The sequence below is a fragment of the Alosa pseudoharengus genome, unplaced genomic scaffold (assembly GCF_046254945.1).
Source record: "Alosa pseudoharengus isolate Yale_2024_CS ecotype anadromous, Long Island Sound unplaced genomic scaffold, YU_APseudo_1.1 YU_APseudo_1.1_scf_21, whole genome shotgun sequence".
NCBI lineage: Eukaryota > Metazoa > Chordata > Actinopteri > Clupeiformes > Clupeidae > Alosa > Alosa pseudoharengus.
In genome coordinates this window covers 16,211,585-16,218,154 of record NW_027468674.1, presented here as the reverse complement: position 1 = coordinate 16,218,154, position 6,570 = coordinate 16,211,585, and the positions used below count along the sequence as shown (strand labels likewise).

General features: G+C 45.6%; 1 non-coding gene across 1 annotated transcript; it reads right to left on the bottom strand.

Moving 5' to 3' along the window:
- Positions 1-707: 707 nt before the first annotated feature.
- On the bottom strand, positions 708-870 carry LOC143138735 (U1 spliceosomal RNA). Its single transcript, XR_012990279.1, has one exon. It is a non-coding gene; the product is annotated as a U1 spliceosomal RNA (small nuclear RNA).
- Between the last annotated feature and the right edge of the window lie 5,700 nt (positions 871-6,570).

Genomic DNA, 6,570 nt, shown 5'->3' with positions numbered 1-6,570 from the left:
GGGAAATTAAACGTAAATTGGTGCATTAAACTCTTACCAAATCGTCTCAGAAGTGCAGCAATCTCGTGAACGAAGGTTTTAAATGCAGTTGTTTACTCAATTCCAAAAAAATACCCATGAATGTCCATGCCGGATTAGCAATTGTATTTGCATGCCCGTGTTTTAGGGACATTGGAAATGGGCTTCAATGGCCTCTTTGTCAGACAGACCTGCAGAGCAAATCCCAAATTTGCCAAATTTGAACCATATGGGAATTCCCGGGCTATGCCTATAAGCAGGGATGTAGTGGAGGCTAAATGCAAGTAAACACAGTTTATCTACCTCTGAAATTTCAGAAATAGAGTTTATCCACCTCTTATTAGAGTTTATATATATATATATATATATATATATATATATATATATATATATATATAAGTATATACTCTTTTGATCCCGTGAGGGAAATTTGGTATATCTGCATTTATCCCAATTCATGAATTAGTGAAACACACTGCACACAGTGAACACCCAGTGAGGTGAAGCACACACTAATCCCAGTGAGCTGCCTGCAACAACAGTGGCGCTCGGGGAGCAGTGAGGGGTTAGATGCCTTGCTCAAGGGCACTTCAGCCGTGGCTACTGGTCAGGGTTCGAACCGGCAACCCTCCGGTTACAAGTCCAAAGTGCTAACCAGTAGGCCATGGCTACCCCATGGAAAAAAATCAGGGGAGAATGCGAACGCAGTCCCCCACTACCAGAAATTGTGCAGTCGAGATTCCCACATTTGAGGAATTCGCGGGGGTCAGCACGACCGGATGTGCAATGGCCGAGCCTCGCCCTGGGCAAACATCCTTCTTGATCATTGCATCACCCCTGCCAGGTAAGTATCAATAATTATCCACCTCTCAGAAGAGTTTATTCACCAATTGTAACTTTTAACATTCTAAAATCACACTGTAGTATTCACATTCACAATATGTACACTCATCAACACTTTAAGAACCATTTAATACCACTGGCATTGTTATCCGATACCACATGGCGCGGTCCACCTCACCGAGATCACAGAAATCATAGTTTACCCACCTCTTATTTTACACTACATCTCTGCCCATAAGCGAGTGGAATGGACATTTGTATGTGACCCCAGACTTTGGGAGACGGCAGTCCCATGTGAGTAGGGTATGCTTAAGGTGGTCATAAGGTATGAGTTCCTTCTTGCCGTCCTCACCTTGTGTTAGCTCCCTGTGGCTTTGTGTGTTGGGTTTTGCAAAATGCATGTTAGTCCTGATAGAAGACTAGTATATAAGTATAGACCCTTTCAACAATAAAAACAAAAACAATGCTTGAACGTTCTATTTGGGCCCCACTCTACTTCCTCTGCATTAAGATAACATATGGAATGTTAAAAAGGAAGTCTTGTGGGGCAAACTATGATGTTGATAATGGAACTCTCTTGAAAGGGTCTATACTCTTTTTAGTCTCTGCATTTATCCCAATCCATGAATAAGTGAAACACACACTAATCCCGATGCAGTGAGCTGCCTGCTACAGTGAGGGGTTAGGTGAACCACCAGTGCTCAACCACATTCCCCACCCACATTTTTCCTACTGGTCGGGGATTGAACCAGCAACCCTTCGGTTACAATCCCTAAGCCCTAACCAGTAGGCCACGGCTGCCCCTCTAAATGGATCGCCAAGTGTGTTTACCTGTCCTTCATATACAGTAACCATATCAAAGTCAAAGTCAAAGTCAAAGTCAGCTTTATTGTCAATTTCTTCACATGTTCCAGACATACAAAGAGATCGAAATTACGTTTCTCACTATCCCACGGTGGAGACAAGACATATTTTACCAATTTTTAGTCCACAGACAAACATAACATTCAAGTAAACAAAAAAGTAAGTAAATAAGTAAATAAGAGGGCACATATAATGAAAAAATAAGAGCAGCAAAATTTGGTTGAAATTGTGCATAGACAGTCAATAAAATAAAATACTAGTGCAAAGTCAGGCCAATAAGAGGCTGAGGTAGTTCTGTTTGACCTAAGTAAGAAATAAAGTGGCATAGTGGTGCAAGTTATGTAAGAGCAGCAGAAGTGTTGTGTTTTCAGGACAACAGCAACAAGTTGCAAAGTGTACAAGTGTGCAAGTGGAGTGGTGCAGGCGGCCATTGTGGGTCCAATGTCCAGGATGTTATGTAGCTGAGGGTGGAGGGGGGAGAGGAGGGAGAGAGTTCAGCATCCTAACAGCTTGGTGTATGAAGCTGTTGGTGAGTCTGGTAGTGCGGGAGCGCAGGCTTCTGTACCTCTTCCCAGAGGGCAGTAGATCAAACAGATTGTGAGCGGGGTGACTTGCATCACTCACAATTTTGGGCGCCTTGCGGGTGAGGTGGGTGGTGTAAATGTCCTTCAGGGAGGGGAGTGAAGCACCAATAATCCTTCCAGCTGTGTTCACTATGCGCTGCAGGGCTTTCCTGTTGTATTCAGTGCAGCTTCCGCCCCACACAGCGATACAGCTGGAGAGGATGCTCTCAATGGTGCCTCGGTAGAATGTGGTCATGATGGCTGGTGGAGCACTTGCTCGCCTGAGTTTCCGCAGGAAGTACAGGCGGCGCTGTGCTCTCTTCGCCAGTGATGCTGTGTTGGTGGTCCAGGAGAGGTCTTCACTGATGTGCACCCCCAGGAATTTGGTGCTGCTCGCTCTCTCCACCACAGCACCGTCGATGGTCAGTGGCAGGTGTTGGGTGTGACCTCTCCGGAAGTCAACAACAATCTCGTTGGTCTTGCTGACGTTCAGCAGGAGGTTGTTGTCCCTGCACCACGTGGTCAGATGGTCGACCTCCAACCTGTATTGAGTCTCGTCGCCCTTGGTGATGAGACCCACCAGAGTTGTGTCGTCAGCAAATTTCACTATGTGATTGTTGCTGTAGGTTGCAGTGCAGTCATGCGTCAGCAGGGTGAAGAGCAGCGGACTGAGCACGCAGCCTTGGGGGGCCCCTGTGCTCAGTGTGATGCTGCTTGAGGTATTGTTGCCAACACGTACTACCTGAGGCCTCTGACAGAGGAAGTCCAGTAGCCAGTTGCAGAGGTAGGTACTGAGTCCCAGTTTGTCAAGTTTGCAGATGAGTTGTTGTGGTATTATGGTGTTGAATGCAGAACTGAAGTCTATAAACAGCAATCTCACATATGAGTCTCTTTTTTCCAGGTGGGTGAGGGCTGGGTGGAGGGCAGAGCAGATTGCATCCTCTGTAGACCGTTTGGCTCGGTATGCAAACTGGAAGGGGTCCAGGGTGGGGGGGAGAATGGATTTGATATGTGACATGACAAGCCGCTCAAAGCACTTCATGATGATGGGTGTCAGTGCCACAGGGCGGTAGTCATTGAAGCAGGATGGAGCAGTTTTCTTCGGCACAGGTATGATGGTGGCAGCTTTGAAACAAGATGGGACGATGGCTTGCTTCAGGGAAGTGTTAAAGATGTCTGTGAAGACATCCTTAAGCTCCCCTGCGCAGTCCTTCAGCGCACGACCAGGGATGTTGTCTGGACCTGTTGCCTTACGGGTGTTGATAGCAGCAAGTGTCCTCTTCACGCTGTCGGCAGAGAGGCACAGGGGCTGCTCATGTAGAGGGGGATGGGTCTTCTGTGGGCAGGTGCTGTTTTGTGCTTCAAAGCGAGCAAAGAAGCGGTTCAGGTTGTTGAGCAGAGGGATGTTGCTCTCGCAGCTCTGTGGCGCGGGCTTGTAGTCCGTGAGGGCCTGAATGCCCTGCCATAGGCTTTGTGCGTTCCTGCTGTCTTTGAAGTGGGTGGTTATCTTGTGAGTGTATTCCTTTTTTGCTTCCTTGATGCCACGGGACAGGTTGGCTCTCGCTGTTCTCATGCCAGCTTCATCCCCAGCTCTGTAGGCTTTGTCTCTGGCCCTCAGCAGCCTGAGGACATCCCCTGTCAGCCATGGCTTCCAGTTAGCCCGAGTGATGATGTCTTTTGTGTGGGTCACATCATCAATGCACTTGGTGATGTAAGAGGTTACAGTGTCTGTATACTCCTCTATGTCTGTCTGGTTGTTGTATATATGCCATGCAAGTAAATGCATATGAGTCTGGGATGCCAGTACTAGTTAAAGGAGGATAGAGGCCTGCACACTGTTTTAAAAGCTCCTAGACAGCTTTACATTTCAGCCCTTGAGGGGTCTTCTTCAGGCTTAAAATCAAGTGTGCACAATCAACAGTGAAAAGCCTCTATCTTCTTTTCACTACTGACACTTCAGACATGGCACCTGGGTATGTACTATGTCATATTTTTCTTGGATGTACATACCCTTCTTTTGGAACATCCCAGTACTAGTTGCCTATACAAATATGCATCACAAACTTGCAAATTGTTGCATGCTATCTCTTTGAAAGCAACAAAGCAACATCCCATCAGACCTGCTAAAAAACACACATGCCATGATTCACTCACACACACACACACACACACACACACACACACACACACACACACAATAGTGAGGTGCCAGAAGTGATACATGAGGTGTCAACAAACAACTGATACAAATCCCTCCTGGGTTTGCCCACACACACACACACACGCACACACACACACACAGGTACCATGAAGCCTGAGAGATACATAAAGCCGCTCTGCTGTAACCAAGGGACATCACAGGCAAACAGACATACATACACACACACACACACATACACACGCACTTATAAAGCCTCTTGGCTAAAAACGAGAGGGTTTTGGTGGTGTTGTGAACCTAAATCGATCCACAGTGTTATTTTGTGTGTCTGGACATGGCGGGAGGTGTTTTGACTCAGGGGCGGAATAGTGCCATCAGGACACACAGAGGAGATCAATAGCATCAGGATTCAGTGAGCCGCTCCGATCCGCTCAGCCTCGTAGTCACACTCTCTGGACTGGACAATGTCAATGGTCAGTGGGTGTTCATTTATAAATGTGTGTGTGTGTGTGTGTGTGTAGGGCCAGGGAAGGCAATCCTGCACCCTGGGCTTAATAGGAATATGGCGCCCCCATGTTCATAGACTGTATGCCACTTTCAACTGTTCTTCCTCGTCCATTGCAGAAGCCCCTGGCTGCAGTGTGCAGGTCGGGGCTGGGCTCAATGTGTTGGGGAGCTCAACCATGATACTTTCCAGCGCTACTGGACCGCATGGACAAATAAGAAAAAAAAAATTGCGACCGGGCCTCACAGAAAAAATGGTAGCCTACAATTAAGCAATTAGGCCTTCACGTAACATAAACATATTATTATTACAGGCTATTATACAGAAATCGGACCACCTATTGAATATGATGCCGTGACATAGTGAGATGCAGATTTTACCTTATTACATTGTCGCCCCCTCTGCTACATTCCACTGCTAGCAACATGGCAATTCAGTGTTCAATGTTGTAGCCTACAGCTCGCCACACTGCAGAGACCCTGGTGGTTTGGCCCCCTGGCCCATGCCTTCCGCCGGCCCTGTGTGCGTGTGTGTGTGTGTGTGTGTGTGTGTGTGTGCGAGAGAAAGACTTTGTGTCTCTGTGTATCCAAAAGCATATGTCTGTATATATGTAAACTATGCATATTAATGATATTCTATGTGTTGGAAATGTGAGACTTACTTACATTATATACTGTACATATATCTATTGAAGGTTATATAAGTTATATATTCATATATATATATATATATATATATATATATATATATATATATATATATATATATATATATAGGTTTAGGTTATACTCATATAACCTTAAAGGTATCAATGTAAGTATGCACGTGAAGCACATCCCCAAATGAAATGTACCATGTCATGGAGCCAGTGAGAAAATAAAAAAAAAATAAAAAAAAAAAAACGCTCCTGTAACGCTCCAATCTCATAATACACGTGGCAGCATGCTGCTTCTGAATCATGGCTAATCCTTATTAATTAAATATCCCAGCAGGGCTTTCTTACAGGTCTGCCTCCCTTTCACTGACCTCTTCTCCTGCAGGGGCCTTTTGTTAGTGTGGTCAATGGCAGCTTTTCAGAGAGCAAGAAGAAGGAGAGTGTTCATGCAGTGCACAGAGAGCACAGAAAGGCAAATGGCAAGGAAGATAATCAATAAAAAAAATAAATAAATAAATAAAATATAAGAGTATAAAAAAGGAGAAAAAAGTATAGGATAAGAGTGTGCATGTTATTTATACAGTGGCCTTTTACATGGGTTTTACCTGTTTGCCTCTAATGACAAGGCTTATTGCACATGCTGCAACATGTACATGAGACTACACAAGACTTTGTTTGAGACCTGTGTGCAGTGACGGACTGGACGGTCTGGCATTTGGGCAGATGCCAGAAGGGCCGCGGCCCCTTGTGGGCCGGCCAATCGCGGAGCGGCATGTTTGTCGGGTTTGCGCGGCCCATTTATCGTAAAGACGGTTTTACAATATTTCTCGGCCCACAATCAAGCATCAATAGTGTTACATGGATTACGAATAAGCCACTTATCTCCAACTCCCTATTCCTCTTTCATAGATGGAAACAGACATGAGTCTCTACACTACAGTCATGGTGACCCTCAATATTTACA